The following is a 12001-nucleotide window of genomic DNA, read 5'->3' on the forward strand; positions in this document are numbered from 1 at the left end:
GGTAGGACCAAAGGATAAAGAGGCAAACATATAGCTTTTGAGAGGAAATCAATTTAAAATCGATGTTATTAATCCATTGTATGTGATATAAGTTCGTAGAGCTCAACTAAAACTTACTACAAATGGAGAATTGTAAAAAAATAAATACAATAGAACCATCGGAGAATGAGGCCAACATATAGCTTTTGAGAGGAGAAATTCCTCTCTAATGACAAAAAGTGTCTTGTTGTACCACAATAAGGTTGAGCTCATCATATTCCTCCACTGATTGTGATGGAAGTTCGTAGAGCTCAACTAAATGTGGGTGTTTAGGGTTTAGGGTTTAGGGTTTAGAGTAGGACAAAAGGATAAATAGGTGAACGTAAAGCTTTTGAGATAACATAAATTTAAAATAGATGATATTAATCCATTTTATGTCGTATGAGTAAATAGAGCTCAACTAAAACTTACTACAAATGAAGAATTGTAACGAAATAAATACAGTAGAACCAAAGGAGAATGAGGCCAACATATAGCTTTTGAGTGGAGAAATTCCTCTCTAATGACAAAAAGTGTCTTGTTGTACCACAATAAGTTTAAGCTAATGAAATTCGTCCACCGAATGTGATGCAAGTTCGTAGAGCTCAACTAAATGTGGGTATTTAGGGTTTAGGGTTGAGGGTTTAGGGTTTAGGGTTTAGGGTTTAGAGTAGGACAGAAGGATAAATAGGTGAACGTAAAGCTTTTGAGATAACATAAATTTAAAATAGATGTTATTAATCCAATGTATGTGGTATGAGTAAATAGAGCTCAACTAAAACTTACTACAAATGAAGAATTGTAACGAAATAAATACAGTAGAACCAAAGGAGAATGAGGCCAACATATAGCTTTTGAGTGGAGAAATTCCTCTCTAATGACTAAAAGTGTCTTGTTGTACCACAATAAGTTTAAGCACATGATATTCGTCCACCGAATGTGATGCAAGTTCGTAGAGCTCAACTAAATGTGGGTGTTTAGGGTTTAGGGTAGGACAAAAGGATAAAGAGGCAAACATATAGCTTTTGAGAGGACATCAATTTAAAATCGATGTTATTAATCCATTGTATGTGATATAAGTTCGTAGAGCTCAACTAAAACTTACTACAAATGGAGAATTGTAAAAAAATAAATACAATAGAACCATCGGAGAATGAGGCCAACATATAGCTTTTGAGAGGAGAAATTCCTCTCTAAGGACAAAAAGTGTCTTGTTGTACCACAATAAGGTTGAGCTCATCATATTCCTCCACTGATTGTGATGGAAGTTCGTAAAACTCAACTAAATGTGGGTGTTTAGGGTTTAGGGTTTAGAGTAGGACAAAAGGATAAATAGGTGAACGTAAAGCTTTTGAGATAACATAAATTTAAAATAGATGATATTAATCCATTGTATGTCGTATGAGTAAATAGAGCTCAACTAAAACTTACTACAAATGAAGAATTGTAACGAAATAAATACAGTAGAACCAAAGGAGAATGAGGCCAACATATAGCTTTTGAGTGGAGAAATTCCTTTCTAATGACAAAAAGTGTCTTGTTGTACCACAATAAGTTTAAGCTCATGATATTCGTCCACCGAATGTGATGCAAGTTCGTAGAGCTCAACTAAATGTGCGTGTTTAGGGTTTAGGGTTTAGGGTTTAGAGTAGGACAAAAGGATAAATAGGTGAACGTAAAGCTTTTGAGATAACATAAATTAAAAATAGATGTTATTAATCCATTGTATGTGGTATGAGTAAATAGAGCTCAACTAAAACTTACTACAAATTAAAAATTGTAAAAAAATAAGTACAATAGAACCAAAGGAGAATGAGGCCAACATATAGCTTTTGAGTGGAGATATTCCTCTCTAGTGACTAAAAGTGTCTTGTTGTACCACAATAAGTTTAAGCTCATGATATTTCTCCACCGAATGTGATGCATGTTCGTAGAGCTCAACTAAATTTGAGTGTTTAGGGTTTAGGGTTTAGGGTATAGAGTAGGACAAAAGGATAAAGAGGTCAAAGTAAAGCTTTTGAGAGGACATAAATATAGAATCGATGTTACTAATCCATTGTTTGTGATATGAGTTCGTAGAGCTCAACTAAAACTTAATACAAATGGTGAATTGTAACGAAATAAATACAGTAGAACCAAAGGAGAATGAGGCCAACATATTTCTTTTGAGTGGTGAAATTCCTCTCTAATGACAAAAAGTGTCTTGTTGTACCACAATAAGTTTAAGCTCATGATATACGTCCACCGAATGTGATGCAAGTTCGTAGAGCTCAACTAAATGTGGGTGTTTAGGGTTTAGGGTTTAGGTTAGGACAAAAGGATAAAGAGGCAAACATATAGCTTTAGTGAGGACATCAATTTAAAATCGATGTTATTAATCCATTGTATGTGATATAAGTTCGTAGAGCTCAACTAAAACTTACTACAAATGAAGAATTGTAACGAAATTAGTACAGTAGAACCAAAGGAGAATGAGGCCACCATATAGCTTTTGAGTGGAGAAATTCCTCTCTAATGACAAAAAGTGTCTTGTTGTACCACAATAAGTTTAAGCTCATGATATTCGTCCACCGAATGTGATGCAAGTTCGTAGAGCTCAACTAAATGTGGGTGTTTAGAGTTTAGCGTTTAGGATAGGACAAAAGGATGAAGAGGCAAACGTATAGCTTTTGAGAGGACATCAATTTAAAATCGATGTTATTAATCCATTGTATGTGTTATAAGTTCGTAGAGCTCAACTAAAACTTACTACAAATGGAGAATTGTAAAATAAGTACAATAGAACCAAAGGAGAATGAGGCCAACATATAGATTTTGAGTGGAGAAATTCCTCTCTAATGACAAAAATTGTCTTGTTGTACCATAATAAGGTTGAGCTCATCATATTCCTCCACTGATTGTGATGGAAGTGCGTAGAGCTCAGCTAAATGTGGGTGTTTAGGGTTTAGGGTTTAGGGTTTAAAGTAGGACAAAAGGATAAATAGGTGAACGTAAAGCTTTTGAGATAACATAAATTTAAAATAGATGTTATTAATCCATTGTGTGTCGTATGAGTAAATAGAGCTCAACTAAAACTTACTACAAATGAAGAATTGTAACGAAATAAGTACAGTAGAACCAAAGGAGATTGAGTCCAACATATAGCTTTTGAGTGGAGAAATTCCTCTCTAATGACAAAAAGTGTCTTGCTGTACCACAATAAATTTAAGCTCATGATATTCGTCCACCGAATGTGATGCAAGTTCATAGAGCTGAACTAAATGATGGTGTTTAGGGTTTAGGGTTTAGGGTTTAGGGTTTAGAGTTGGTCAAAAGGATAAAGAGGTGAACGTAAAGCTTATGAGATAACATAAATTTTAAATAGATGTAATTAATCCATTATATGTGTTATGAGTTCGTAGAGCTCAACTAAAACTTACTACAAATGAAGAATTGTAACGAAATAAATACAGTAGAACCAAAGGAGAATGAGGCCAACATATAGCTTTTGAGTGGAGAAATTCCTCTCTAATGACAAAAAGTGTCTTGTTAAACCACAATAAGTTTAAGCTCATGATATTCGTCCACCGAATGTGATGCAAGTTCGTAGAGCTCAACTAAATGTTGGTGTTTAGGGTTTAGGGTTTAGGGTTTAGAGTAGGACAAAAGGATAAATAGGTGAACGTAAAGCTTTTGAGATAACATAAATTTAAAATAGATGTTATTAATCCATTGTATGTCGTATGAGTAAATAGAGCTCAACTAAAACTTACTACAAATGTTGAATTGTAACGAAATAAATATACTAGAACCGAAGGAGAATGAGGCCAACATATAGCTTTTGAGTGGAGAAATTCCTCTCTAATGACAAAAAGTGTCTTGTTAAACCACAATAAGTTTAAGCTAATGATATTCGTCCACCGAATGTGATGCAAGTTCGTAGAGCTCAACTAAATGTGGGTGTTTAGGGTTTAGGGTTTAAAGTAGGACAAAAGGATAAATAGGTGAACGTAAAGCTTTTGAGATAACATAAATTTAAAATAGATGATATTAATCCATTGTATGTCGTATGAGTAAATAGAGCTCAACTAAAACTTACTACAAATGAAGAATTGTAACGAAATAAATACAGTAGAACCAAAGGAGAATGAGGCCAACATATAGCTTTTGAGTGGAGAAATTCCTTTCTAATGACAAAAAGTGTCTTGTTGTACCACAATAAGTTTAAGCTCATGATATTCGTCCACCGAATGTGATGCAAGTTCGTAGAGCTCAACTAAATGTGCGTGTTTAGGGTTTAGGGTTTAGGGTTTAGAGTAGGACAAAAGGATAAATAGGTGAACGTAAAGCTTTTGAGATAACATAAATTAAAAATAGATGTTATTAATCCATTGTATGTGGTATGAGTAAATAGAGCTCAACTAAAACTTACTACAAATTAAAAATTGTAAAAAAATAAGTACAATAGAACCAAAGGAGAATGAGGCCAACATATAGCTTTTGAGTGGAGATATTCCTCTCTAGTGACTAAAAGTGTCTTGTTGTAGCACAATAAGTTTAAGCTCATGATATTTCTCCACCGAATGTGATGCATGTTCGTAGAGCTCAACTAAATTTGAGTGTTTAGGGTTTAGGGTTTAGGGTATAGAGTAGGACAAAAGGATAAAGAGGTCAAAGTAAAGCTTTTGAGAGGACATAAATATAGAATCGATGTTACTAATCCATTGTTTGTGATATGAGTTCGTAGAGCTCAACTAAAACTAAATACAAATGGTGAATTGTAACGAAATAAATACAGTAGAACCAAAGGAGAATGAGGCCAACATATTTCTTTTGAGTGGTGAAATTCCTCTCTAATGACAAAAAGTGTCTTGTTGTACCACAATAAGTTTAAGCTCATGATATACGTCCACCGAATGTGATGCAAGTTCGTAGAGCTCAACTAAATGTGGGTGTTTAGGGTTTTGGGTTTAGGTTAGGACAAAAGGATAAAGAGGCAAACATATAGCTTTAGTGAGGACATCAATTTCAAATCGATGTTATTAATCCATTGTCTGTGCTATGAGTTTGTAGAGCTCAACTAAAACTTACTACAAATGGAGAATTGTAAAAAAATAAGTACAATAGAACCAAAGGAGAATGAGGCCAACATATAGCTTTTGAGTGGAGAAATTCCTCTCTAATGACAAAAAGTGTCTTGTTGTACCACAATAAGTTTAAGCTCATGATATTCGTCCACCGAATGTGATGCAAGTTCGTAGAGCTCAACTAAATGTGGGTGTTTAGAGTTTAGCGTTTAGGATAGGACAAAAGGATGAAAAGGCAAACGTATAGCTTTTGAGAGGACATCAATTTAAAATCGATGTTATTAATCCATTGTATGTGTTATAAGTTCGTAGAGCTCAACTAAAACTTACTACAAATGGAGAATTGTAAAAAAATAAGTACAATAGAACCAAAGGAGAATGAGGCCAACATATAGCTTTTGAGTGGAGAAATTCCTCTCTAATGACAAAAAGTGTCTTGTTGTACCATAATAAGGTTGAGCTCATCATATTCCTCCACTGTTTGTGATGGAAGTGCGTAGAGCTCAGCTAAATGTGGGTGTTTAGGGTTTAGGGTTTAGGGTTTAAAGTAGGACAAAAGGATAAATAGGTGAACGTAAAGCTTTTGAGATAACATAAATTTAAAATAGATGTTATTAATCCATTGTGTGTCGTATGAGTAAATAGAGCTCAACTAAAACTTACTACAAATGAAGAATTGTAACGAAATAAGTACAGTAGAACCAAAGGAGATTGAGTCCAACATATAGCTTTTGAGTGGAGAAATTCCTCTCTAATGACAAAAAGTGTCTTGTTAAACCACAATAAGTTTAAGCTCATGATATTCGTCCACCGAATGTGATGCAAGTTCGTATAGCTCAACTAAATGTGGGTGTTTAGGGTTTAGGGTTTAGAGTAGGACAAAAGGATAAATAGGTGAACGTAAAGCTTTGAGATAACATAAATTTAAAATAGATGTTATTAATCCATTGAATGTCGTATGAGTAAATAGAGCTCAACTAAAACTTACTACAAATGAAGAATTGTAACGAAATAAATACAGTAGAACCAAAGGAGAATGAGGCCAACATATAGCTCTTGAGTGGAGAAATTCCCCTCTAATGACAAAAAGTGTCTTGTTAAACCACAATAAGTTTAAGCTCATGATATTCGTCCACCGAATGTGATGCAAGTTCGTAGAGCTCAACTAAATGTGGGTGTTTAGGGTTTAGGGTAGGACAAAAGGATAAAGAGGCAAACATATAGCTTTTGAGAGGACATCAATTTAAAATCGATGTTATTAATCCATTGTATGTGATATAAGTTCGTAGAGCTCAACTAAAACTTACTACAAATGGAGAATTGTAAAAAAATAAATACAATAGAACCATTAGAGAATGAGGCCAACATATAGCTTTTGAGTGGAGAAATTCCTCTCTAATGACAAAAAGTGTGTTGTTGTACCACAATAAGGTTGAGCTCATCATATTCCTCCACTGATTGTGATGGAAGTTCGTAGAGCTCAACAAAATGTGGGTGTTTAGGGTTTAGGGTTTAGAGTAGGACAAAAGGATAAATAGGTGAACGTAAAGCTTTTGAGATAACATAAATTTAAAATAGATGATATTAATCCATTGAATGTCGTATGAGTAAATAGAGCTCAACTAAAACTTACTACAAATGAAGAATTGTAACGAAATAAATACAGTAGAACCAAAGGAGAATGAGGCCAACATACAGCTCTTGAGTGGAGAAATTCCCCTCTAATGACAAAAAGTGTCTTGTTAAACCACAATAAGTTTAAGCTCATGATATTCGTTCACCGAATGTGATGCAAGTTCGTAGAGCTCAACTAAATGTGGGTGTTAAGGGTTTAGGGTTTAGGGTTTAAGGGTTTAGAGTAGGACAAAAGGATAAATAGGTGAACGTAAAGCTTTTGAGATAACATAAATTTAAAATAGATGTTATTAATCCATTGTATGTGGTATGAGTAAATAGAGCTCCACTAAAACTTACTACAAATGAAGAATTGTAACAAAATAAATACAGTAGAACCAAAGTAGAATGAGGCCAACATATAGCTTTTGAGTGGAGAAATTCCTCTCTAATGACAAAAAGTGTGTTGTTGTACCACAATAAGGTTGAGCTCATGATATTCCTCCACTGATTGTGATGGAAGTTCGTAGAGCTCAACAAAATGTGGGTGTTTAGGGTTTAGGGTTTAGGGTTTAGAGTAGGACAAAAGGATAAATAGGTGAACGTAAAGCTTTTGAAATAACATAAATTTAAAATAGATGATATTAATCCATTGACTGTCGTATGAGTAAATAGAGCTCAACTAAAACTTACTACAAATGAAGAATTGTAACGAAATAAATACAGTAGAACCAAAGGAGAATGAGGCCAACATACAGCTCTTGAGTGGAGAAATTCCCCTCTAATGACAAAAAGTGTCTTGTTAAACCACAATAAGTTTAAGCTCATGATATTCGTTTACCGAATGTGATGCAAGTTCGTAGAGCTCAACTAAATGTGGGTGTTAAGGGTTTAGGGTTTAGGGTTTAAGGGTTTAGAGTAGGACAAAAGGATAAATAGGTGAACGTAAAGCTTTTGAGATAACATAAATTTAAAATAGATGTTATTAATCCATTGTATGTGGTATGAGTAAATAGAGCTCAACTAAAACTTACTACAAATGAAGAATTGTAACGAAATAAATACAGTAGAACCAAAGGAGAATGAGGCCAACATATAGCTTTTGAGTGGAGAAATTCCTCTCTAATGACTAAAAGTGTCTTGTTGTACCATAATAAGTTTAAGCACATGATATTCGTCCACCGAATGTGATGCAAGTTCGTAGAGCTCAACTAAATGTGGGTGTTTAGGGTTTAGGGTAGGACAAAAGGATAAAGAGGCAAACATATAGCTTTTGAGAGGACATCAATTTAAAATCGATGTTATTAATCCATTGTATGTGATATAAGTTCGTAGAGCTCAACTAAAACTTACTACAAATGGAGAATTGTAAAAAAATAAATACAATAGAACCATCAGAGAATGAGGCCAACATATAGCTTTTGAGTGGAGAAATTCCTCTCTAATGACAAAAAGTGTCTTGTTGTACCACAATAAGGTTGAGCTCATCATATTCCTCCACTGATTGTGATGGCAGTTCGTAGAGCTCAACTAAATGTGGGTGTTTAGGGTTTAGGGTTTAGGGTTTAGAGTAGGACAAAAGGATAAATAGGTGAACGTAAAGCTTTTGAGATAACTTAAATTTAAAATAGATGATATTAATCCATTGTATGTCGTATGAGTAAATAGAGCTCAACTAAAACTTACTACAAATGAAGAATTGTAACAAAATAAATAAAGTAGAACCAAAGGAGAATGAGGCCAACATATAGCTTTTGAGTGGAGAAATTCCTCTCTAATGACAAAAAGTGTCTTGTTGTACCACAATAAGTTTAAGCTCATGATATTCGTCCACCGAATGTGATGCAAGTTCGTAGAGCTCCACTAAATGTGCGTGTTTAGGGTTTAGGGTTTAGGGTTTAGAGTAGGACAAAAGGATAAATAGGTGAACGTAAAGCTTTTGAGATAACATAAATTAAAAATAGATGTTATTAATCCATTGTATGTGGTATGAGTAAATAGAGCTCAACTAAAACTTACTACAAAAGAAGAATTGTAACGAAATAAATACAGTAGAACCAAAGGAGAATGAGGCCAACATCTGCTCTTGAGTGGAGAAATTCCCCTCTAATGACAAAAAGTGTCTTGTTAAACCACATTAAGTTTAAGCTCATGATATTCGTCCACCGAATGTGATGCAAGTTCGTAGAGCTCAACTAAATGTGGGTGTTAAGGGTTTAGGGTTTAGAGTAGGACAAAAGGATAAATAGGTGAACGTAAAGCTTTTGAGATAACATAAATTTAAAATAGATGTTATTAATCCATTGAATGTCGTATGAATAAATAGAGCTCAACTAAAACTTACTACAAATGAAGAATTGTAACGAAATAAATACAGTAGAACCAAAGGAGAATGAGGCCAACATATAGCTCTTGAGTGGAGAAATTCCCCTCTAATGACAAAAAGTGTCTTGTTGATGAGGACAAGGACAAGGACAAGGGTCATGGAGCACTAAAAGGACTTGGAGGACCAATGACAAGGGCTAGAGCTAAAAAGGCCAAAGAGACTCTTCAGCAAGTAGTGGCAACCATTCTTGAAGACAAAGTGGTAGAAGAGATGGAACCAAAAATCATGATGATCATTCAGGCCCAAGAAGAAGAGCCAGCCCACGCATAGGGGCTGCCATGTGATGTTTTGTTTTATTTTATTTCAATAAAAATGCAAAGGACCAATTGAATAAGTTGGATCCAAATGCATTATGTTGCTGAATTTTATTTTAGTGTGTTTAATCCACTTCAAGTGGTGTGTGTTTGCATGTGGCGCATGAAGGGCTTAAAGGGAGGGATCCATTCCTTTCTTAAAACTCTTTGAATGTGTTTGAATTTCAATAAGTTCTGAATGGAGGAGTTACATCAGCAAAGTAAAAGGATTGAAGAGCTTTCAAAGGCAAGAATGGAGTTACAAAGACAAGGAAATTAAGTGCATAAAGAGCATTGAATGCTATGTTCCCTGGTCAGAATAACAATCAAGAAAGGGAGTTACATGAAGCAATCAGCCACTAAAAACACGTTCAGGGCTGAAGCATATCACTATCTTCCTCTTTTAATTTGTAACTCCTAGCCTAGGATTCTTCTAGAGAAATTACACCTCATCATTTTTTTGTAACTAGGCTGAATTTCCTTCTTCTTTATAAGGACCACTCCTTCAATGTAATAGACAGATTATGAATGAATTAGTATTTTTTTTTCTGAGTGATTCAGATTTGTGAGAGTGATTCTCATAGTTCTTGAGTGATTCAAGAATTAGGCTTATCAAGGGTTTGCCACCACCTTTGTGTGAAGTCTTCATCTTCCATTTCACTAAAACTTCCCCTCTTTTCTGTCCATTTCCCTTCTATCACGAAATTCTTCTTCTTCTTTCTCACATTTCAGAGTTCTCATCATCCAAGATCAATCCTAGACGATCCATTTCAGCCCTTGCATCAACTTGGGGCGTATCATTTGGTATCAGAGCTCCGGTTCTAGGATTTTGGTTTCTTTTCTTATCTGGAATTCTGGTTAGCAACTCTTTGTCATTTCTTGTTACCTTGATTTTAGTTTTTGTTTCTTTTGGCTGAACCATTGCAAAAGTTAAGCCTTGTTAATTGTTCAGAATCAAAAACAAATTACAAAACGAAAATTCAAAAAAAAAAAAAACGAAAATTCAAAAAAAAAAAAATGGCTGAATGGTTCTTGTTTAATTAGCCAAATTCAATTGTTCAAGGTAATTTTGTTGCTAGCATTCCAATTTATTTTCTTCTTTCTGTTTGTTCTTGAATTCTTCTTTAGTCTCTAAATATTTGGAGTCCTTTCCATTTCTGTGGTGATTTGTCTTGTCTTCTTTTGTTTCATATTCTAAAGTCTATTCTAATCTGTGTGACTCTACACAAATTTGGTGGCATAATTCTTTGTGTGTCTTAACTTTGATTTACTCAAGAGATTGTGAGAATTTTTGAGTGGAAAAAGGCAAGAGTGCACATCATAGAAAAGCCAATTTGAGGGAAACACGAGAGAAGTGAGGTAAACACTAACATTTGTTTGTTCTACTTGAATCTTTTCATTTGTCAAAGATGTCAGGAGAAGAGGAGGAGCAACCAGCAGTGCGACTCTCGACCATCGAAATGCGGGCTCTTACACAACATCTGGAAAACTTAATGAGGAGGCAAACTGAAGAGATCCACGAAAGGCTGGATCAAATGGAGAACCGGAACAATAGTGACAGTGAAGGCGGGAGGCCACGACGAATTCATGAAAATCCTCGACCTGCTCGGATTGAAGGAGTCAAATTCCAAATTCCTCCTTTTAAGGGAAAGAGTGATCCAGAGGCATACTTGGAGTGGGAACTCAAAATAGAGCATGTCTTTGCTTGCAACAACTATGAGGAGGACCAAAAGGTGAAACTTGCAGCTGCTCACTTTTCAGACTATGCTCTTGTTTGGTGGAATAAGTTTGCAAAAGAGAGATTGAGAAATGAGGAGCCAGCGGTGGAAACATGGGCTGAAATGAAACGAATCATGAGGAAAAGATATGTCCCTTCAAGCCATGCTAGGGATGTAAAATTTAAACTTCAAAAACTTACCCAAGGCAGCAAGAGTGTTGAGGAGTATTACAAAGAACTTGAGGTGCTTATGTTGCAAGCCAATCTTGAGGAGGATGAAGAGGTAACCATGATTCGATTTATTAATGGTTTATCTAATGATGTTAGAGATATTGTAGAACTTCAGGAATATGTAGACATGGAAGAAATGCTGCACAAGGCCACTAAAGTTGAGCAACAACTCAAAAGGAAAGGGCTTGCAAGGAAGAGTTCTACCAATTCCAATTCATCTTGGAGAGACAGAATGAAAGATGAAGGGCCGAGCACCCTTAGCAAACCAGCCACCAAACCACAAGCTTCAGCTTCTTCAAAACCTCTTGAACAACCATCCAAAAAGAGCAAAGAGGTCAAGTGCTTCAAATGCCAAGGTATGGGACATTATGCTTATGAATGTGCCTCCAAAAAGACCATGATTCTTAAGGATGATGGAGACTACATCAGTGAGTCCGAAGGAGAACAAAGTGAAGAAGAAGAGGAGGCAGCCATGAATGGTGAACTGTTGATGATCCGGAGAATGCTTGGTAGCCAACAAAAGCCAAAGAAAGAAAGCCAAAGAGAGAATATCTTTCACACAAGATGTTCTGTCAATGGGCAGATTTGCTTGATGATTGTTGATGGCGGGAGCTGTACTAATGTGGCTAGTGAAAGAATGGTGGAGAAGCTGAACCTGGTCACAAAACCACATCCT

The sequence above is a fragment of the Lotus japonicus genome, chromosome 5 (genome assembly GCF_012489685.1).
Source record: "Lotus japonicus ecotype B-129 chromosome 5, LjGifu_v1.2".
NCBI classification, from domain to species: Eukaryota; Viridiplantae; Streptophyta; class Magnoliopsida; order Fabales; family Fabaceae; genus Lotus; species Lotus japonicus.